Source organism: Schistocerca serialis, chromosome 4 (genome assembly GCF_023864345.2).
Source record: "Schistocerca serialis cubense isolate TAMUIC-IGC-003099 chromosome 4, iqSchSeri2.2, whole genome shotgun sequence".
NCBI lineage: Eukaryota > Metazoa > Arthropoda > Insecta > Orthoptera > Acrididae > Schistocerca > Schistocerca serialis.
In genome coordinates, this window is record NC_064641.1 from 156,434,221 (window position 1) to 156,458,861 (window position 24,641).

Sequence of the window (24,641 nt, forward strand, 5' to 3'; positions counted from 1 at the left end):
AAAAACTTTGAGGTTCGCCGATGACATTGTAATTTTGTCAGAGACAGTAAAGGACTTGGAAGAGCAGTTAACGGAATGTACAGTGTCTTGAAAGGAGGATATAACATGAACATCAACAAAAGCAAAACGTGGATGATGGAATGTAGTCGAATTAAGTCGGGTGATGCTGAGGAAATTAGATTAGGAAATGAGACACTTAAAGTAGTAAAGGAGTTTTGCTATTTGGAGAGCAAAATAACTGATAATGGTCGAAGTAGAGAGGATATAAAATGTAGACTGGCGATGGCAAGGAAAGCGTTTCTGAAGAAGAGAAATTTGTTAACATCGAGTATAGATTTGTCAGGAAGTCATTTCTGAAATTATTTGTATGGAGTGTAGCCATGTATGGAAGTGAAACATGGACAATCAATAGTTTGGACAAGAAGAGAAAAGAAGCTTTTGAAATGTAGTGCTACAGAGGAATGCTGAAGATTAGATGGGTACATCACATAACTAATGAGAAGGAATTGAATAGGGGGGAGAAGAGTTGTTTGTGGCACAACTTGACAAGAACAAGGGACCGGTTGGTAGGACATGTTCTGAGGCATCAAGGGATCACAAATTTAGCATGGGGGGGGGGGGGGGGGGGCAGCGTGGAGGTTAAAAATCGTAGAGGGAGACCAAGAGATGAATACACTAAGTAGATTCGGAACGATGTAGGTTGCAGTAAGTACTGGGAGATGAAGAAGCTTGCCCAGGATAGAGTAGCATGGAGAGCTGCACCAAACCAGTCTCAAGACTGAAGACCACAACAACAACATCTTCAGACATAGAATAACATCGATATTACAACACAAGGCAAAAAACATTATAAACCCTAATGTTACACTGTATCATATTCATTGCACACAACTTGATAAAATGTATATAAACAAACATCAGCTATCGTTTTCTGGGTTTAAAATAAAAACGGCTGTTGGTCTAACATACATTTTATATAAAATTCACTTGATCTGAGCCCAGTGGATCACATATCGGATGCTATAGGGAGTCAGTTCCGTGCTCACAATCCACAGGTCCACAATCTGCGGGAAATTCGTGATCCGTGCAGATCCAGTTGGTGCCACATACCTCTGGAAACCTACCAAGCCCTTGTCAAATGCATCCCACGCAAAACTGCTGCTGTATTCTTTGTCAGTGGGGGACCAACACGCTGTTAAGGGGATGAAATTTATTCCTGCAATTCTTCTTAACTGTAATGGGTGTAGGTGTACTGCCTCAATTGACTTACCAAAATTTGTGGTGGACTTGGGCTCGAACCCAAATTTCCCTCTTATAGCGAGAAGTCGCCTTACCACTTACATATCCAACACACTCGCCAGACTGACATAAACTTGCATATATTACATACCTATCTGTTTCTTTTCATAGCTTACTTACTAATTTAAACATACAGGTGTGTGGCATAAGTAGAGTTGCAAAAGTACTGTAGGCTACCGCAGCATACCGTGAATAAGTGGAGACTACGGTAGTTTTCCTAGTAGCTTTGGTCGTACCTGTGTTACCTGTACATTAGGCGTGTTGCATACCTATTGGGCGCTAGCTGGTAACTGTCGCTTTCTGCACATATGCGACCAGTGTCTTTCTAGATTCCCCTAAAACCTGGAAACGGTGAACCGTCCAGAAACTGAATGATAATACGTGAAGGGCTGCGGAACCTTTGGAACATTTTTGTTCTACATAGTTATCCTCCTGTCCGTTACTTAAAAGTAAACAGTATTTATAGCAAAACTGAACTTTCCGGTGTTTAATTAAAATTTTATTCTAATCTATTAATTTGTAACGTTAAACAGAGGGGTATTGTAGTGAAAATAGACAATACAGATTTATCATATAGCGCAATAAAACGCATCTTCTTCAACAAAAAGGTAAAATTAAAAAAAGTATCGAATATCGCTTCAATATTCCTCGAAAGTATATAAAACAATAAAATGACGAATCAAAGCACCTTCAGCCGTATAAATACCCAGTTCTTATTTTATTTGAGCAACCAGTTTCAGCGCTACATTACGTTGTCTTAAAGTCCCCCGAACAACGTGTAGGAAGAATCCGACCTTTGACTGGTATCCGTGGATTTCTTCTTGACACAGCGATCCCTTCCATCATCACTTGTTGGCAAGTGCTGCCATCTGTGTACAGATAGACTGATAGAGACTGTTTTTTTTATATATAAAACATGTTTCTGTTGTTCATAAAGAACTTTCGCAATTATCAGTAATGACAGGAAACTCTTGCCTTTGACTATGACGAAGAACTTTCTATTGAGTTCAAAACAACAACAGTAATTATATTTGCTTTTTCATGTTTGTGCATGTAAACGTTACTTGCATCGGAAGTAATTGCGTTGGTTACATAAAGCGCTGAAGTTATGCGGTCAATTATTATTTTTTTGCTTATGGAATGCAATTTGTATTCTGTAACGGTATAAAATACACAGTGGAATAACACTGAACGATGTGCGGTTCTAATTGTGTGCAAAAGAAACAGCCAAACAAACAAAAAACAAAAAAAAAAAAACTAAGTCGTCGGCCCCCAGTTTCTCCCTTTGACATTAATTTGTTTCTTTCTCTGCCAGTTCTACTGCCAGTACTGCCGGGAATCCTACCATTTACTATGTCATTTATGTAGTGCACCGAAACTATTGACCGTAGTTTTGGTAGGTGACAATTCCAGACCTAAGTGAATTTGAAATTAGAATTATATTAATACCGTCAGCTGCGCACGGGCGTTGATATAGATCAACGGGGACAGGTGAAAATGTGTGCCCCGACCGGGACTCGAACCTGGGATATCCTGCCACATGGCAGACGCTCTATCCATTTGAGCCACCGAGGGCACAGATGATAGTGCGACTGTAGGGACTATCTCGCGCGCGCTTCCCGCGAGACTCACATACTCACCTTGTATGTCCACACACTACATTCGTAGGGTCCCACCCCAACACACTCATTACTCGTGGGTGGAAGACATTCTTACAAGCCCCGTAAGAGTTCGGGGAATATGTGTGCATCCGCACAGAAGAAGGTCATGGCCGGTATCGCCAGAACTATATGCTTATATGGATATGGTGTCTGTTCTTTCGGACATGTCCGAAAGAAAAGACACCATGTCCATATAAGTGAATTTGGGTTGGTCGGGTAAGTGTGCTCAGATAGCCTAAACTGTATGGCGACCACTCTCGATAAGCTGGAAATCAGGATTCGAGCCCCAGTCCGACACAAATTTTCATATGTTGCTTTAGCCAGTACGCTTACACCTACTACACTTAAGCTCAATTTCAGGAATTAATTTCATTATTTGAACCAGTATAGCTCGTCATCAAATATAAATTAAGCAGGTGGTGGTAATGTTTTGGCTCAACTCTATAAAACGAACCCCTTAGCAGTAGCAACTAGCAAAACAGTTTTAAGTATTGTCATGTTAATGCGCTTTGAATGGCATTATTGAGCTTTCAGACGTTAACGTTAGCGAATGTGTTGGCCGGGAAACTACTCCTGCGCGGGATTAATCAACTGCGTACATGTGCACGCATTTGTGTGTGTGTGTGTGTGTGTGTGTGTGTGTGTGTGTGTGTGGTGTGTGTGTACATTCGCATACGCGTACGTACGCACTGTACGCCGTTTCGCGAAACCGTTGTTTACGTATGGAGAGCATGCCGATCGTTCTACATTCTCCTAGTACTTCAGTGCGTCAGAAGTCTTCTGCGTATTTGCGCGTGCGTGCTCGTGTGTGACTGTGGGTGTTACGTGTACACGCGAGTGCGATAGCGAGGGGGCTTGCTTTCAAATTTTCGTCTTAATTCAGACGTCTTTTAGATCGGACACCGATAAATTCCGTTGCTTAATATGCAGATTTCCTTTGTATTTGAAGTCACGAAAGTTACGGGGAACGGATGCGGAGGTGCACGCCATATACGATATCGATCTTCATAGACTCTCTGTACCTGTTACCCCATTTCAGAGCCGATTAGCGAATAGCTGTACTGTTGCTGTCGGAACGACAGATGCGTACCGTACCTTAAGCTACGTAATATACCGGTAAAGCGTCGCGTGTATTGCGACATAGAACAGGTGGCCCAACCCTCTCCTTCTCCCTGTCCCTGTCCCTGTCCCTGTCCCTCTCCCACTCCCTCGTAGTCGCTCAGCCGTCAGATCTGTATTTCAGGTAAACGGATTAAGCGGCGGGGGCTGCTGTCACACAAAGACACGATGGCGTTCGGCGCTGATTAGCAGATACGTCCGGCTGGCGGAATGATCGTCCGTCATCATAATAGGAAATCGAGCGAGGTGGCGCAGTGGCTTGCACACTGAACTCTCATTCGGGAGGACGACGGTTTAAACCGCGTCCGGCCATCCTGATTTAGGTTTCGCGTGATTTCCCTAAATCGCTCCAGGCAAATGCCGGGATGGTTCCTTTGAAAGATCACGGCCATGTCCTTCCCCATCCTTCCCTAATCCGATGGGATCGATGACCTTGCTTTTTAGTCCCCTCCCCATCAATCAATCAATCAACCAACCAATCAACTTGGACGAAGGGGAGCAGTACAGAGTCGCGTCACGCCACTTGTTTTATCTTGCACCACCATTGTTCTAGATCAGTAGCAGTCAGGCACCGGCTCGACCCAAGGATTAGTGTGGCCCACCGCTTTCAGCCGTATTTTATAATAATATGCATCTAGAAAGTTACAGGGCCTCACATAATTATTCGGACAGGCATGCTGTATTATATTCCCCTTCGTATCTGTGATTTCAGTAATAATAAAGCACTGGTATAAAGTAAATACAAGTTTCTCTAAGGAATGTGAAAACTAAATGTCCATCGCACTTCTAAATAGCACTGCAAATACAAACGTAAGAAACAGAAAAACGTAATAAGAAAACAAAGCCAATATTGCACAAAATTATTCGGACACCTTACTTCCTACTTACGATCCAAAAGTTCATTATCTGGTAGGCATTCTTTTCTTCTTAAATATTTCCGAGAGACGACTTGGAAAGCCCTCCACTAATTTCCGCGCGTACTCGAGAGATATTTTCCGCCCCCTCGTACACGAAAGATATTTTCTGCCACGCTTCTCGCAGTCTGTTTTTCAGCTCTTCTTTATATGTTTTGGAGTTTTCCTTGGTTTTGGATGACAGTTTGTCAATCCATAGCTTGTGGTAACAAGGTAAATGATATATATAAATTTGTTTGTTTTTGATATGTAAACGCTGTCTTCAAAAATCAAAATTTATATTTGTGCAGTACTAAAAAGCAATTTTCCTGTTTTATAGAAGATAGCAAAAAACCCACTGATGATGAGACCCTCTAAAAAACAAAACTTAAACTGTTACCCAATCCCCATGTTTTTCGTCGCTCCTTTGCAAATCGCCCCTCAGTATTTTGATGTACTGGAATTGGTCCGTTGTACCCTCATTCACGCCACTTTCCTGTCTTGGACCTTCTCCCGGAGACCTTCCAGGTTGGAACACATTGCTTCTGTTATACCATCGAAGCAATGTGTTCCAACCTGGAAGGTCTCCGGGAGAAAGTCCAAGACAGGAAAAAGTGGCGTGATTTGGTTCATGGGGTCACGAAGAGTCGGAACCGACTAAACGAATAGAGAGAGAGAGAGAGAGAGAGAGAGAGAGAGAGAGAGAGAGAGAGAGACCCTCGTTAAAAACCAATTCAGCAAACCAATACGCAGACATGCACCCACACGCCGTACACGTCCACCGCCACACTTCACACGTGCTTCGTGATTTTGTTTCCTTGAAGCTCAGTAGTAGGTCGCCGTCAAACCTGTATCCTCCCATCACATTGAAATATGTTAAATTGACTCTCGTCACCAAATATAACCTCATTCCAGCACGTATTGTCGACTGTAACTTGCACTTTGGCAAACAGCATTGTCTCTCTTTGATTTATTTTACTTATGAACGGCTTCCCTCGTGCAATACATCCGTGGAAGTTACCTCTTCTGAGCACCCTTCGTACTGTTTCGGGATTGACTTCCTTTCGGATTTCTTTGGCAATCTCAGTAGTGAGTTTTGGCGCGCTTAACTTGGGGTCCTTTTTCGTTTTTGTGATGATATAACGAACGACGTTTTCGCACAGAAAACGTTCTTAGACGTGCTGTACGCGATAGACTGTCAATCTTACCTTCCTCCCGGAATCTTCTGATTGTATCGGAAAGTGTACATTTGTTCATTTGTGACATTTCAGTAATTTTATGACAACTTTTGCCTTCAGCACGGTGAAAAATTACTAGCTGGCGCTTTCCGAATGTGCTCTCTCTTCCTCTGCGGCCCTTAGTTACTGTAGCTGCACGCAGCACACTGCCTCGTGGAAAGTTTACGTTCAAATTGTCCGTGGCTCCTCTGCAAGGCAACTCAGTGTGTCGGAATAACTTTGTTGACGCATGTTAACGGCGTCCGGAGCTTCCAAGGTCACTCGTTCTCCCGTGTTCCCTAAACGTAAACATTTTATCGTCGAATGATATTACAGTGAAATGCAGACCATTAGCTGCTTACAGGCGTTGATAAATATCAACAGGGACAGTTGAAAATGTATGCCCCGAAGGGGACTCGAACCCAGGATCTCTTGCTTGCATGGCAGACGCTCTATCCGATTGAGCCATGTCCGAAAGAACAGATACCATCTTGATGTATCATAATTTTACCGTAGTTTTGATTCCGTCGAACAAGAATATTAACAAGTAGATTGTCTGTACACTATTTTTTTGAACGACAGGGCCAGTGTGTCGCAAAGACTAGATAAATGAGTGTCCGAATAGTTATGAGAGTCAATGTAGCTAACGTTAAGAGGTTCTTAAAAGAATAGTTTTCGTGTGCGGAAATCTCCCAATAATATTTCAACAGGGACAACTGACGTCGGTAAAAAAAAAAAAAAAAAGAAATGGTTCAAATGTCTCTGAGCACTATGGGACTTAACATCTGAGGTCATCAGTCTCCTAGAACTTAGAACTACTTAAACCTAACTAACCTAAGGACATCACACACATCCATGCCCGAGGTAGGATTCGAACCTGCGACCGTAGCGGTCGCGCGGTTCCAGACTGTAGCGCCTAGAACCGCTCGGCCACTCCAGTCGGCGACGTTGCTAAATTCGGCCGATTGCAGTGGTCATCAAATGTACCTCAGTGACAGACGGGAATGTAGCGGGAGCACTGCAGGGTGAAAAAATATGAGAGGGGGGAATGTTTTCTTGTCTGCCTTCCAGTGCTGACAACCTCAGGGCATGTGTGTCCCGTACAAATCAGTTGCTCAGTTACAAATTTCGAACGAAATTTAGTGAATGCGCGTTACAGAAGCGGTCATCTTCGAATGCTGTACATATTTGTAGCAAGGGACATGAAATTAAATTAAGGCTGTTGTGATACCACACAATAGGTCGAGGAAAAATGACATTCAAAACATTTTGTGAACATTTGTGACCGAGTCTCATATTATCTAATGCATTTAAATAGGAGTACATGTACTGTATTTTTCAGTTAATCATCCACTCACACGGACAACTTGTCAGACAAATGTACAATTCTGGAACCACTGAGGGTGCCAGCACTCTGAAACAGAACAGTCGGTACGAAGTGTCCCGAATGGAACCGATTTCAAAGATCTGTACTTGGGGTCCGACGGCCAACTTGTCGCGCCATTACTGTAGCTACTTCTTGGGGGCTGGGGGGGAGGGGGGGGGAGTGTAGCTCATAACATACTAATTTATGTAGGCTGCCAGTTAATAGTAAGATCGGTACATGGGAGCGCCGAAGTACCGACCCAGAGTGTCAGTTTTGGCTCTTCAGCAGAGAAGTTTCACGATCACTGTTCTAAATGGACACATGTAAATACGTAAGACAGAGATCACCATTAGCGCCATGATTGTTTGAACACCACCATGGTTGTTAAAACAGGTTCGACAGAGATTTTTTTATTCTGATGTGATGCCTGCAGGGACCTGGGAGATGCTGCTTTGAAGGAATGTTGTGAATGGAGAGCACCTCGTGCAAGTTGTGCAAATTACCAGAGCTCTTACAGAAAAAGTGTCTACTTGAAATTTTATTATCGTCAGAAGACCAAAGGTAAATTTGGTATATTCTCATATTCGGACACAACTTTTGAGTTTACCATATCACAGTTCACTTTAAAACCTTCGTGGCTGATTAAAGCTATGTGTCGCACCGGGACTCGAATCTGGGACGTTTGCAAAAATAGAAACTTTGCAGGAGAACTGCAGTGAGATTTCCGGAGGTAGGATAGAGAAGCTGTGAGGGCGAGTCCTGAATCGTGCTAGGGTAGCTCGAGTCCGTAGAGAAGTTGGCCCGCGAAATGCGAAGGTCCTAGGTTCGAGACCCGATCCGGCTCACAGTTCCAGTCCGTAAGGAAGTTCCAAATCAACACACACTCCGCTGCTTTATGGAGACAGTTAACTATTTGGAAATGATAGATTTTCGGCTTCGACGTAATCTCTGGTGCTTTGCGTCGTTACCGCGGAAAAATCCTGTATCTGTGCCGCCTTCATATTTTTAGAAGAAAAATGCGAAACACTTGTGGTACAATAGTTAGATCGTTGCTCAAAATATACTGTCTGATCAAATGTATTCGAACATCCCTGTGTAATGCGGAATTAAATGTCACGACAGGTGAACCTACCTGTATAAAAGGAGGCGAGAAGTATTGTGTTGTCAGTAAAGTAGCAGTAACAGCAGAATGGGTCGATCAGGTGTGCTCAGTGACTTTGAACGTAGTCTAGTCACTGGATGACACCTGACAGACAAACCCATCTTGGACGTTTCAACCCATCTAAAGCTGCCCAGGGCGACTGCATGGAATCAGGGTAAGGAATCACATGCACATATCCATATCTTTACCGTAGAATAGATGAATCGCTGCAAGGACGCTATGTTCCTTTAAATCATTGAGCCGGCGCAATACGTAGTGTTTTCATGTCCAAGGTACATTAGTGCGACCATGGAGTGGTCATCGCATGAAAGCGTGTACTAAACAACAGACAGTTCAGTTCCTTGACTCACCAGGAGGATCGCTCTACCTGAACGTGAAGCCACTGTATTTGCCGCGTACCTATTTTGAATAATCGCTCTCCGTATTGACGTTTCCCTTGTAAGTTCAAGAGACGTAATGATTTGTTCGTTGGAAATTAGTCTATTACGATGATGCCGGCCGGGGTGGCCAAGCGGTTAAAGGCGCTACAGTCTGGAACCGCGTGACCGCTACGGTCGCAGGTTCGAATCCTGCCTCGGGCATGGATGTGTGTGATGTCCTTAGGTTAGTTAGGTTTAAGTAGTTCTAAGTTCTAGAGGACTGATGACCTTAGAAGTTAAGTCCCATAGTGCTCAGAGCCATTTGAACCATTTTTTATTACGATGATCGTTTCTCCTTATGCAGGTCGGCGTCGATAAAATATTTTCGCTTTCGGAGAAGAGCGACGGTGGTTGAAATTTCGTGAGAAGATTCCGACGCAACGAAAAACGCCTGGGTTTTAATAATCCTGTATCATGTCAGTGACATTCTCTCTCCTATTTCTCGATAATACAAAACGTGCTGCCTCTCTTTGAACTTTTTCGATGTACTCCGTTTTTCCTATCTGGTAAGGATCCCACACCGCGCAACAATATTCTAAAAGAGGACGCACCAGCGTAGTGTAGGCAGTCTCCTTAGTAGGTTTGTTACATTTTCCAAGTGTCCTGCCAATAAAACGCAGTCTTTGGTTAACATTCCCCACAAAATTTTCTGTGTTCTTGCTAGCTTAAGTCGTTCGTTATTGTATTTGCTAGGTATGTAGTTGAATTTACGGCCTTTGGATTTGATTGATTTATCGTGTAACAGAAGTTTGACGGATTCATTTTAACATTTTTCATTATTTAAGATCAACTGGCATTTTTTGCACCATGCAGATATCTCGTCTCAATCGTTTTCTAATTGGTTTTGTTCTTGTGATGACTTTACTCGACGATAAATGACAGCACCATCAGGAAACAACTTAAGACAGCTGCTCAGATTGTCTTCTAAATCATTTATAAAGATAAGGAACAGTAGAGGGCCTACAGTACTACCTTGAGGGACGCGCCAGAAATCGCTAGTGTTTTTCTCAATGACTTTCCGCTAATTACTACGAACTGTAACCTTTCTGGCAGGAAATCACGAATGCAGCCGCATAACTGAGAAGATATTCCACAAGCACGCCATATGAGCACGAGCCGCTCATGAGATTCGGTGTCAAAATATATGGTCGAAATTGGAATATAAATCCCTTGTATGGAGCTGTGACATGATGTTCCATTTAAGCTGTCCAAAGGGTTCTAAAGTTTGGCATAATTTCCCTTTACATTGCATGACGATGAAATTGATACTAATTATAAACTTGTTGTATATATATATTGTTGCTATGCGCCGTGCGCTGTGTACGTCCATAACACAATAAATATACATTTCGGACAATCCATATCTCGATATAATCGGTTCTGGACTCACTATCACCTGTTCCAATTTGACTCTCAACGTTTGAGACCACCTGTATGTGAAAATTCGTTCTGTGGGAGGGTAAAAAACCCATACATCACTTTGGGTTGACCTGTGGTATGGCTGTCTATGGGATAACGTGTATGAATGATGTAAACGAGCGATATTGGTGCCAAAAAGCATAGTTTCCCCAGCGTACGAACTATTATGTCGTCTTGCCGGGTAAACGTGGGAGCCTATCTCAGCAGAGCACATGCACCACGGGAATACCTCGTAGTCGACTTTGGCCGCGTAGCCCGACTTTTTCTTCTTTTGATTTCTGTGCACCTCGTCCCAGCGGCGTTACATTCGCACTGGGTGAAACAGGAGCACTGGCTGAAGGTAAGAGCCAGTCGTGGCCGCGAGGCCTTAGGCTGTGGAGGACGCCGGGGCCCCGAATGTTACGCGAGGACGTGTCTCGTCTCGGGTTCCGGCTCGGTCATCCTAGCTGGTGCTTGCGTTACGTAATTTCGCACCGCCGAAAGGTGTGGCCGCGAGTGAACCTGTTGATCTTGTTCTCGAGTTCCGCAGGAAGTGTTGGAAGGAAGGAAGGAAGGAAGGTAGGAAGGAGACAAGCAAGGTGCGAAGGTTAATAGCTGAACGGTCGGTCGACATTGGTGTCGTCAGAGCACCAGCTTATCTGCAGAATGCTGTTTGTCCGGCGTTCGCTATAAATCATTTGATAAAATTACTGTAGGTCTAGGATTGGAGCTATCATAAACGTAGCTGATTCTTTCTAAAAAAATTGATTATGTAATTGAAGGTTTGAGGAGGAGGGGGGGGGGGGGGGGGTGTTACAGAAGGGAACAGAACTAATGATATCTGTGGTGGCGTAAGCTGTCGCCAGCACTCCGGTCGGCAAAGAGGCTATGAGAAGATCGATAGCAGGCGTCGGAGCGAGTAAACCTATCCGGTGAGAGGCCAAAGAGAAATGCGCCACCAAATCCCTCTCAACCGCCAGTATTTAGTCGAATCACTTGCAGTCGCAGCAGCCCAGTCGGAATTACAGGCTCAGTCTCAGGCAGCACATAGCGACCAGAGTCATGTGCATAGCGGGAAGCGTACTTCACCAGCAGTGAGGCTAACGTCGACTATTACGGAGGAGCTTGTGCCACAACTACTAGCGTAAAGATAAGTAACTTCTTCTTTGGTTAATAAAGAACCCCGTTGATGAATGCGTGCAGTTGTGTTATAGAAAGAGGATACCGGCCACCAAACAACATCCTTTCCTTACTTCCATGGTACAAGCCTACAGTGACGACGAGACGACACAAAAATATCAGCTGCATCGAGACTTCGTGCGCAATCACCGGCGACGAATGAAAATGTGTGCCGAACCGGGACTCGAACCCGAGATCTCCTGCTTACTAGGCAGTCGCTGTAACCGCTGCACCACTCGGACACGGTGTTAATCGCAAATGTGCTAACTAGCTCGGCACTCTCCCAGACCACCCCACATTCCAAATTAGCGCCATCTATCCGCAGTTCCGTCCTTTTTCTCCATGGTCGCTAATTTTACATTCACGCATCCATACTGTGGGTTGTGGATTAATTGCCCATCGAGGCAATTAATTTTAAGTATGCGTGGTGTAATAAATGTATATATGCTTTGAGCACTCGTACTTTAGTTTAGACTTCTCATGGAACGATGTGTGAATATTTTTTCGAGTGAATTTTTAATAGATTTGAAGAACATAGTTGTGAGTAACTGGAAACGAACGTCTTTTGCGTCTATATAGTGCTTGATAAATCCTTAAACAATCGTTTACCACGATCTGTTTCGACGCAATTTAATGCCCCTTGTTTGTATTTTGGAGGAAAAAAAGAAGAGAAAGAAGCAGCTGTACCCGAACAGAGTGGAATTACAATGTTAGCATTAAGTCGCTTACCACTTCCAAATAATGATATTCAGGGCAATGGGAAGTTATGCCGAAACATGTAGCTGGCTTTGTTACCCAGTTTTTCTCGACATTGGCGTACATTTTACTTTCCCAAGTTGTCAGAATATTCTAAAAGAACGTGTACACTAGAATTTATAAATTCTTAACATGTGATGTACTAAACTGAGCAAGTAATAAATTACTACTATTGGAAGTATTATATCACTTGTGTGAGCCGTTTCATTAAAATAATCTTGGTTTCCTCGTCCAAAATTCAAATTGTTATAGAATAATACGTGTATGCAGCAGGTTCATCGTTTATATGTTGTTTGGATAGCAGAAAGCAGAATGTATTATTCCATGTAGATCACCACGAAACCCACATCTTAGGATAAATAAAGCGCTTTGCTTCAATTACATATTATGCATAATTGTAGATATTGGTAACTTAAAATGAAGAAAGTAGTACTTTACATATTTCCATCTGCTGATGAGTTACGTATCGCTTTTTTGAAGAAACTCTTCTTAGAGACATAAAATTTTCAGACGAAAGAGGAGTGGTTTAAGAGTGAATTCTAGAACATAGTGCAAAACAGACTTGATACTTCGACAACTGTCTCATAATACATATTCTCATTTGCCATACGAATCTATCTGTTTTCCCACAAAATAGTACAAAGGATGAATATAATTACGAGGGGGAAAAAGTTCTTCAGGCACTTCAGACACCTAATAGTAATACAGAAGAGAGTCAGATATACTCGAGTACGTATGTTAGACAACCTGTTAGAGTATATCAAATGTCAACGTGAGGTTAGAATTCAATTAAAGAATGTACTATTGGATAATTCCTGGTACTCCATTAAACAGTATCTTCACAGAAAAACGTAAAATAAATATTTGAAAGTTATATTATCAGTAATATTAGCCGTGTAATATAGAAAAATTACGAGTACACAATATTAGGTAAATTTTATAGCATCGCACTTGACTAAAATATATATCCTAGACAGAAAATCCATGGCCAAGGGTTTCTATTGGCCAAGGCAGCCACCCACGAGTGTGAAATCTGTGTACGAGCACTTCGTGTTCGTCCATGTAATGTCTCGTTTTGTTGTCTGGCGACAGCATAATCATAGAAGATAGACGTGAAGTCTGGAGAAGCCTGTAGTGATCATCTATAGTCTCAGGAGTACATTAGCTAGTCAAATCATTCAGAGCAATGTCCGTAATGCAGATCCAGCCCTAAACAATGGTGCGTTTTGTACGCTAGTGGAAAAATTGAATCAGAGGTAGCTGCTGTTCTGGGGAACGAGCGCTTCTGTCCCCATGGCGAATTTTATCGTTCGGCGTGTAATGTCAGTGGGATGTTATTACCTGTTGTAGTGGTCACCAGCGCGGCAGTCGAATATAGAATGGTCAAGATGTGCAGTATCGCCGCATTTGATCGTGGCAAGATGGTGGGTGCATGTGACCCTCACTCTCCAGGTTTATGCACCCGTTGGACATTCCACCATGTCATGAACATACTAAGAGTACCCCGACTTGAGAAAACTGCTGCCATCAGGCTCCACTACCTTCAGCTACAATGTGCTGATGGCAGGGGCCATGGGGACTACGGTGTGGAGTTTTGCTACAATTGCACAACAAAGATCTGTTATCCTGTCCGGAATAGTTTCCTCTCTGTGGGTTGGAGTTATTCCATGCAATTCGGAATTTTGCATATATGTCGCCACTTTCCCACCACCAACAACTACTATACACACGATAGTAGGGCTGCTTTTTTGCATGGTGATTGTCTCCTGTTAGTAAACTATGTACTGATCAGCCGAAACATTACTACCGCTGCCCACTGCGACGCTGCATGGCGCCAGATGGTGTTGCGGTCACGCGACGCTGTAGCAAAAGTATGTAAGCGGAGCAGACGCGAACGGGGATCACCCTAGCGAAAATGTGGGCTACTAGTGGGAAAATTCAGTGAGATAAGCGAATTTGATAAAGGTACGATTATTATTACGCGGAGCCTGTGAACGAGTGTCTCCAAAACGGTGAAGCTAGTCGAATGTTCACGTGCTACTGTCGTGAGCTACGGAAAGAGGTAGGACAGTGGAACTATCACTAGGCACTAAATGGTTGGGTGTCCACGACTCTTCACAGAACGTGGGGTTCGGAGGTTTGTGTGCTCTGTAAAGTAGAATAGATGGTAATCTTTGGCATCTCTGCCGCAAGAGCACAATGCTGGTGCACGCACAAGAGTTTCGGAGCACACCGTCCATTGTACATTGTTCAACAAGGAGCTCTGCAGCATACCACCCCTGTGTGTTCACATGTTGACCCAATGACATCGACAATTACGATTACAGTGGGCACGGGGCCATCGAAATTCGACAGTCGATCAATGGAAACTTGTCGGCTCTTCGGTTGAATCACATTTTTTCTTCACTAGGTTGATGGCCTTCCCCACAAATGCCGTCATTGAGGTGAACGGCGGTTCGAAACGTGCAGCGCGCCGCGGACGCAGTCTGGTGGGTGCCATGTCACACTTTTAGCAGTATAAGTGTCCGTGTGTGGGAGCCAGAACCGTGCTACAGTGGTTTGAGAAGCATTATAGTGAACTCACTTTGATATCTCAGCGACGAAATCCTATGGAACCCATTTGGCTCGCTATCAGGCGCCATCACCGCGTATGCAAATCAGCGGCCCCGTATTTACTCGAATTACATGACCTGTGCGCAGACGTCTAAACCTACCAACAAACTGTCGGTTTCCTGATACGCGGAATGAGTGCTGCATTTTGTTTCAAAGACGCAGAAACAAGCCATTAAGCAGGTGGTCATGATGTTTGGCTTATCGGTGTCTATGCACCAAGTTTGGTCCAGAATCCTCCAGGTGTTTAAGAACTATGCTGGTACACAAACATATCCACTTTGGTATGTGTAGAATGTAAGGTGCTGACGCAAATTATTATTATTATTATGTTTATGGAATTTGATGATTTTAGTAGATAGTTGTAATGCTGCGCTCCCGTTTTCTTGCGTCACAGAACAAGAGATTAAAGTTGGATGGAATGCTTGCTTGTCTCTCACCGGTGATTGAGACAGGCCGCTCGTGTGCATCCGTTTCTTCGGCTACCGCACTTCGCAGGTGATCTTACTTCCACATCCTCAAATAAAGTTGTTCAACGATCACTTACGGCCATGTCTTCCCAAATCTCTCCCGCCCCCCCCCCCCCCTCCTCCTCCCGCCCCTTTCCACGCCGCATGTTACATGACGCGCCATCCACATTGCTCCGACCAGTCTCCATTAATTGTGGGCTGGTGGTTAAGCTGTCGTGGGTCAGAGTAACGTACTAGACGGGTGCCAGAAGTAATCCACAAAATTACCATCCAAATTCCAAGACATGATTTTTTTTTAGAATCTTAGAACATATTCTTAGTTCAAATGTGATGAGGTATCTCGAACAGAATGGACTCCTCCATGCCAATGAGCATGGATTCGAAAAACATAGATCATATGAAACCCAACTCGCACGTCTCACACACGGCATACTGAAAGCTATCTATTAAATCAGACAGATGCGGTATTACTCGTTTTCCAAAAAGTCATTTGACTCAGTACCATATCTACGCTTATTATCAAAGTATAATCGTACTGGATATCGAGCGAGATTACTGACTAGACTAAGGATTTTTTGGTAGGAAGGAAGGAAGGAGGTAGCAAGTTACCTTGGTTGGAAGCTCATCGAGGGATGTGCAAGCAACATCGATTATATCGCAGGGAACTGTTTTGGCACACTTGCTTTTCATGTTGTATGTTAATGACTGTGCAGAAAATATTAAAAGTAATCTCAAACATTTCACCGACGATGCTTTTATATGCAATGAAGTACTGTCCGAAAGAACTCTCCGCCGAACATGCATTGAAGGCCCAACGGTACCGACCGACCGTCGTGTCATCCTCAGACCATAGCCATCACTGGATGCGGATATGAACGAACATGTGTTCAGCTCCTCAGTTGGATTCACACTGGCTGAGTGTACCCCGCTTGCAAACGGCGCTCGGTAGACCTGGACGGTCACTCATGCAAATGCTAGCCAAGCCCGACAGCACTTATCTTCGATGATACCCTGCCGGGAACCGGTATTACCTTTGCGGCAGTGAGATCTTGACAAGATTTCAAAGTGGTGCAAAGACTGGCCCCTTGGTCTAAATGTTCAGAAATGTAAATCTGTGCACTTACAAAACGGAAAAAGTAGGATCCTGTGACCACATTTTCAGTGAGTCACAGTTGGAATCCGCTAATTCATACAGATACTTGTGTGCAACAATTTGTAGGGTTATGAAACGGAACGATAACACAGTCTCAATCGCGGGTAAAGCAGGAGGTAGATTGTGGTTAACTGGTAGAATACGAGGGAAATACAGTCAGCCTACAAAGGAGATTGCATACAAAACACTCGTGCTTCCCATCTTGGAATATTGCTGAAGTATGTAGGACCCATATCAAATAGGGCTAACAGAGGATATTGAAGGGATACAGAAAAGAGCAGTACAAATGATTACTGATGTGTGTCAGCAATGCGGGAGTGTCGCGAAGATTCTGAGAGAACTGGACTGGCAGATGGTTGAAGATAGACGTAAACTGTCCTGTAGAAACGTACTTAGAAAGTTTCTAGAATAAACTTCAAGTGAAGTGTCTAGGAATATATTGCAACCTGCAACGTATCGGTCCATAGCGATCGCGAAGGCAAGGTTAGGCTAATTATCCACGCACAGAACTATTTAAGCAGTTATTCTTCCCGCGATCCATGCGTGAATGTAACGGGATGTGCCGGCCGCTGTGGCCAAGCGGTTCTAGGCGCTTCAGTCCAGAACCGCGCTGCTGCTACGGTCGCAGGTTCGCATCCTGCCTCGGGCATGGATGTGTGTGATGTCCTTAGGTTAGTTAGGTTTAAGTAGTTCTAAGTCTAGGGGACTGACGACCTCAGATGTTAAGTCCCATAGTGCTTAGAGCCATTTGAACCATTTTGTAACGGGATGAAGCCCTAACAACTGGTACAATAGGAAGCCCCCTCTGCGATGTACGTGACAGTGGTTCGCAGACTGTAGATGTAAACTTCGTAATTGATGTCAGCATCTTCTGGAAAGACAAATCAGATAAAGAGGCACATTTTTCGTTTGTAGCGATGTCAAGCTTGATAGAAGCGGCGATTCGATTAATATATGCCTATTGGCCGTGTAAAACAGTGTTAGCCCACGTGTTGCTACTACTGTAAATGTGTTGTCATAGCATTTGTTGAATATATCTGGTACTTTCACGCCTCTGCATATATTTCATGGAAGCGTGAACATGTCCTACTGTTCATATTTAGATTGGCTTTTATCGCCATTATTGAGAAGTCACGTATTATGGCGATTTCGTAGTATATTTCACGAAGTCGACATTTGCCACCCTGAGTCAAGTACATAATTGTAATTCGTATTTGCCCATTCACACCTGACGACGTCGGCGGGACGTTAAACGCTAACCTTGCTTTCTTTCATTCGTAAGACCAAACCTTGTGCACCTGTTGCTAAAGCTTCGAATTCCAGTATCTATGTTTAGGTTCTCCATGCAGCTCAAGCACTTATGACGAATACTTGTTTTTACATAATTTACTTAGCTTGTTTCAACTCTCATTTTTTTTACTTTTATAGTACGAGGCAGCCAGTATGGTTGTTTTGAGTGTAATTATGCCTGAAAGTACTTATTTATTTCCCTGTCGCCGTTTACCGTCTGTGATTGCACTGCCGCCGTTATTTTTATTTATGACATGTTGTCGCGGTTCGCTGTTAATAGGTGTACGGGAATCACGAAAATACTACATGCATGTGCTCGGGTTCAGAGGTACGATTTTCGTGCGGACATAATGTTGAAGCGTCACCCTCTGCACGTTTGGAATAGTGATATCGATAGTGTCTTCTGGAGCAAATCGCACGATCGAGGGCTGATTAACAAGATGCTCGTGCAGGCCCTAAAGGCCCAAGGGACGTCGACCTGCCGCCGTGTCATCCTCTGCTATGCGACTTTATGAAGTTGCAGTACGGAGGGGCACGTAGTCGGCACACAGCTCTCCCAGCCATTTCGCAGTATTTGTAGGTGTTGGAGCCGCATCACGAGGATAAGAGCACACCCTGCCAGTCCTCCCAAAGAGTAAACGTCCTTGGCAATACCGGGAACCTGTGGTGGCGCGGTGTGTTGCTGCTGCGTGTAAAGTTCCACTTAACCTGTGGTGACTCGCTTCTCGCATGCACTGCTCCTTGAAGTTACTCACATGCAGTTCTCTGCTAGAAAAAACTGTACAAGAAACAGCTGTACACCTCGTAACCACAAGTCGCACTAAAAATTGTTTTGTCGGTGGAAGGAAAAGTTAAATGGAAGTATTTGTGTGCGTAAAATTTCACTCTATTGCGGTAAGTTTGCGTACACAAGTTACTGCTAAGCCTTCTCTAAGCTGTACAAAACCTGAAAAGTCCACACGCACACATCATTCATAACAGTTGCAACTTTATGGTAATTATTAATTATCCTTCACCGAAAGTTTACAAACGGATTGTTTCTTTTAAAATTTTGCTGTCATCAGTCTCACGTAACAAAAAGTTCAAAGGCGTGAGTAAACATCACGCCACGCGGAATTTAGTTATTTAAAATGTCACCAAAAGTTCTGAATTTCACACTGTGCATTAAATCGAACTCTCTTCTGTACTTTACGGCCTCGTGTCAAACATTTTGGTACCGAAATATGACCATATTAATAATCTTCGTCGGAACACGTATCAGTAGGGCTGATCACTATGGGATCCAACCCCGACTCTGGTCATCTCTCTACACAAAATAAGTTTCTAGTTCCCAAAATAAGCGCGAATATGCTAATTTCTCATCGTCAGACAAACATCACACCCAGTCGGAAAGCAGCATCAAAATGACAGTGTTTTGACTGCATCTCAAACAGTGTTCGTCAGCTAGTGATCTCTGCCAGATCGCATAGAAACTGCAGGGTAACAATTATTGAGCTGTATGGGAAAAAGCGTAAATTAGTTATAAATTGGTTACAAATTACGCCGTACGCACACTTTGTTTTAAACATGTAAACGTCACTGCAGATATTCGGATTTAGGTTATGACACGTTAGATATGCCTGCCATCATTGGCGGTGACGTGGCGCGGACGAATAGCGAAATTCTGCATGACCTGCTGAAGTGTCTGTACATCGATGCTGTCTATGACCTCCTGAATGGTTGTTTTGAGCTAAGTTGGTTGGTTGGTTGATGGGACCAAACAGCGAGGTCATCGGTCCCATCGGGTTAGGGAAGTATGCGGGAGGAAGTCGGACGTACTCTTTCAAAGGAACCACCCCGGAATTTGCCTGAAGCGATTTAGGGAAATTACGGAAAACCTAAATCAGGACTGCGGGATGTGCGATCGTACCGTCGTCCTCCCGAATGCGAGTCCAGTGTGCTAACCACTGCGCCACCTCGCTCCCTTTCAGCTCAGCAATAGTTTTAGAGGTATTGCTGTACACCTTGTCACAAAAGGAGTGGCATGTGTTCACATTCCGAGAATATGGCGGCCAGTCGAGGCCCCTGCCAGTGGTACCTGGGTAGCCTAGAGTCAGACTGCTGTGCACAAAGTTCTCCTTCGGGACATCAAACACTCTCCCTTTGATGCGGTAGAACTCCGTCTTGCATGAACCACCCCTTGTCGAAATCAGGGTCACTTTCCATTATGAGGATAAAATCATCTTCCAAAACCTTCACATACCGTTCGATAGTTAGCGAGCCATCAAGGAATATCGCACCGATTTTTCCCTGACTGGACTCTGCACACCACACCCGTTGAGGTTGATGAGACTTCTCGATCGCGAAATGCGGATTCTAAGTCCCCCAAATGCTCCAGTTCCGCTTATTGACGAATCCATCCAAATGAAAGTGGGCTTCGTCGTTAAACCAAGTAATGAATGCGCACGCTAATTCCCATCATGCCCCGCGGCCAAACGTACAGTTTGAACGTCCTAACGCGAAGGTTCAGAAGTTACGACGTTTTTGAGTTCAGTAATTGTAACCCTGTACATACACTTGGGCATCTGACGCGACCTGTCCTGCGTGTGACTCATACTGTGCATCTGTTCACTGCTGTTCTCAGAGGCACAGTGTAAGGCGCTTCGCCTTAAGTCGAACACAGGTCCTCCATTTGGTAGCCATCTAGGTGGACATCAAAAGTTGATTGTATTTAGAAATTCTGCGAAATTTAATGGTTTTAGAACATTGTGTAATCTACACACATTTGAAAATTTAACAGTCAACAGCTAAATGCTTGTGCTGTCTTAGTCTCAACAATCTTTTCTATGATGCAGCTAATAGTTTTCTCAATTTCTGTTCAGCAGATAGTATGCGTCACATCCACATATTTTAACGGTTTTTGTGATCGTCGTCGTGTCGTGTCGTGTGGCTAGGGCCTCCCGTCGGGTAGACCGTTCGCCTGGTGCAGGTCTTTCGATTTGACGCCACTTCGGCGACCTGCGCGTCGATGGGGATGAAATGATGATGATTAGGACAACACAACACCCAGTCCCTGAGCGGAGAAAATTTCCGACCCAGCCAGGAATCGAACCCGGGCCCTTAGGATTGACAGTCTGTCACGCTGACCACTCAGCTACCGGGGCGGACGGTTTTTGTGATAATATTTACTATATAAGTGACTTATTAGTGGTTTCTTCATTCACCTCTGCCTTTCTTGTGTTGTGACCTGATATTTGTGTTTCGTATCGAGCAACGTAACCTCTTACCTGTGTTTACATTGCGCGCTGGCCAGTTGCAGCTGTAGCGGCGCATCGAAAGCTAAGTACTAATTAATTGTTTTTGTTTAGTGGTTTATTTAGGAACTTTAGTAGTCTTCAACCGGTGTTTTTTGTGTTTTCTGGTGAAATAATTTCAGAAGAACCTTTTGGGAACTGTTTTCAGCTTCGTTACTGTGTCATTAGACGTTTGATTCTCTTTCTGTATTACTCTTTTGTTATATTCACATTTGTTGTTTATTAATACTGTTAATAATAGTAGTTACTTCCCTTGTAGAGTAAATTTGTGATTATTGTAGTCAGGTTTTTAACATCTTCTTATTGTAGTAGCGGACCTTTGAAAAAGTAAAATTTTACCATGAGTGAGAAGTGTGGGCTTTGCCGTAGGTTCGTGAGTAATGGATTGTGGTGTGAGACTTGTTCGAAGTATTTTCACTGGGGGGAATTTAGTGGGGAAGCCAGTGGGCATTCTGGTGAGATCCTCTCCTGGAACTGCAGGTTATGTAGCAAGAGTAAGTTGATAGAGGAGCAGGAGCGTAAGATCTGTGCCCTTCAAGTGCAGTTGAAAAACGCAAAGGAGGAGCTAGATAGGATGAGGAGGGAGAAGGGGGTTGGGGAATGGGAGCTGGCTGTTGGCAAGAGATCTGCTAGGAGAAGAAGATTTTCAGATAGTTTTACTATTGGTGTTTACAATAGATATCACCAACTGTCAGAGTCTAGTGGAGAGGAATCTCTAGTAGCTGTAGATGTAGGAAGTATGCAGCAGACCTCAGTAGTTACGGTGGCTAGAACAGTTGCAAAGTCGAAGAGGAAGAAGAAAGTTCTGCTGTTAGGTAGTTCTCATGGCAGAGGTGTAGGCCAGCAGTTGCAGGAAGTGCTGGGGAGTGAGTACCAGGTCACCAGCATTGTGAAGCCTAATGCAGGATTGGCTCAGGTGACTTTTAACATAGGGGGGTTATGTAGGGATTTTACTAAAGAGGATCAGGTAGTGATTGTGGGTGGGGCTGGTAATAGTATTGATAGGGATGGGGAGTATGACATAGATGGTGACCTGGAAAAGATAGCCACTCAGACTGGCAACACGAATGTGCATTTCGTGGAACTGTTTCAGCGTCACTATCGGCCTCATCTTAATACAGCTATCAGGCGTAATAACATGAGACTTGGGGGTGCGCTGAAAGCATGGGTCACATTTCAGTGGTGTCGGTGGAGTCTATCAGCAGGATGGGTTTCACTAGACATGGCCTGCACCTCAACAGGTATGTGAAGGGGAGGTTAGCAAAGCTTATAGGTGACAGCTTAGGTGTGGTTGGTGGGATCACTCATGGGGAAAATTCCTGCAGTAGTGGGTGTTAGAGCTGCACCTTTTTTAGATTGAAGTCAGCTGATAGGTATTCCTGCTTAAGGGAAGTCTCTCTAACAAAGGAACCACTTTTGACAAAGCTTGGGTATCCGAGTAATGAGGGAATTAGTATGTTTCATCAAAATATACAGGGTATTAGAGATAAAGTTAGTGAATTGCTTATAGATGTTGACTCTGAAATTATTGGTATATCTGAACACTTCTTAAATAAGGAGATAATTCAGAGGCTTCATTTACCAGGATACAGGTTGGCTGGCAGCTTTTCGAGGAGCTCTTTGCGGTGTGGGAGAGTAGCCAGGTATGTGAAAACGGCATCCCATTTGAGTCAATTGATGTTTCAGAGTACTGCACTGAAAAGGTGTTTGAATGTTGTGCAGGTTTGGTTAAATTTAATGGAGCTAAACTTCTAACTGTTGTTATTTATAGATCCCCAGACTCCAATTTCACAACATTTTTGCTAAAGCTGGAGGTGGTTCTTGGTTCACTTTATAGGAAATACAAAAAGTTAGTTATATGTGGTGACTTCAATATTAATTGTATAAGTGATTATGCAAGGAAGAGGATGCTGGTAGACCTCCTTAATTCATATAATCTTATGCAAACCGTATTCTTTCCAACGAGAGTGCAAGGGAACAGTTGAACAACCATAGACAACATTTTTGTTCATTCCTCATTACTAGAAGGGCATTCTGTTAGCAAAAAGGTGAATGGCCTTTCAGATCATGATGCACAAGTTTTAACTCTAAAAGATTTGTGGGCTGCAACACGTGTTAAATATAGTCATCAACTGTTTAGGAAAGCTGATCCAGTTGCTGTAGAGACCTTCGTAAACCTTATCAAGGAACAAGAGTGGCAAGATGTTTATAGCGCTGATACAGTAGACGATAAATATAATGCTTTTCTCAAGACTTTTCTCATGCTCTTTGAAAGTTGCTCTCCGTTAGAACGTTCAAAACAGGGTACTAGCACAAACAGGCAGCCTGGGTGGCTGACTAGAGGGATAAGAATATCTTGTAGAACAAAGTGGCAATTATATCAAAACGTTAGAAACAGTCAAAAACTAAATGCAGCAGCCCATTACAAACAGTATTGTAAGGTGCTTAGAAATGTTATTAGGAAGGCAAAAAGTATGTGGTATGCAGATAGATTAGCTAAGTCGCAGGATAAAATTAAAACCATATGGTCAGTCGTAAAGGAAGTGGCTGGTCTGCAGAGACAGGTTGAGGATATAGAATCAGTGCGTAGTGGGAATGTCCGTGTTACTGATAAGTCGCATATATGTACAGTATTTAATAATCACTTTCTGAATATAGCAGGTGAACTAAATAGAAACCTAGTCCCAACAGGGAATCATATAGCGAAAAAAGTGTTCCGAGACTATTACCTGAAATCCTCCTCCATGATACTGACAAGAGGGAGATTGAGTTAATAATTAAATCACTAAAGACCAAGAACTCTCATGGATATGACGGGGTATCTAGCAGAATACTGAAGTATTGTTCTATATATGCTAGCCCAGTACTTAGCCATATCTGTAACTTTTCCTTTAGGAGTGGTCGGTTTCTTGACCGATTAAAGTACTCGGTAGTGAAGCCACTTTATAAAAAGGGAGACAGAGATAATGTTGACAATTATAGACCTATTTCTATGCCATGGGTGTTTGCTAAAGTTATCGAGAAGGTTGTATATACAAGGTTACTGGAGCATTTAAATTAACAAAATTTGCTGTCAAATGTTCAGTTTGGTTTTAGAAATGGTTTAACAACTGAAAATGCTATATTCTCTTTTCTCTGTGAGTTTTGGACGGATTAAATAAAAGGTTACGAACGCTAGGTGTTTTCTTTGATTTAACGAGGGCTTTTGACTGTGTTGACCACAAAATATTACTGCAGAAGTTGGACCATTATGGAGTAAGGGGAGTAGCTTACAATTGGTTCGCCTCTTACTTTAAGAACAGAAAGCAGAAGGTAATTCTCCGCAATATTGAGAGTGGTAGTGATGTTCAGTCCCA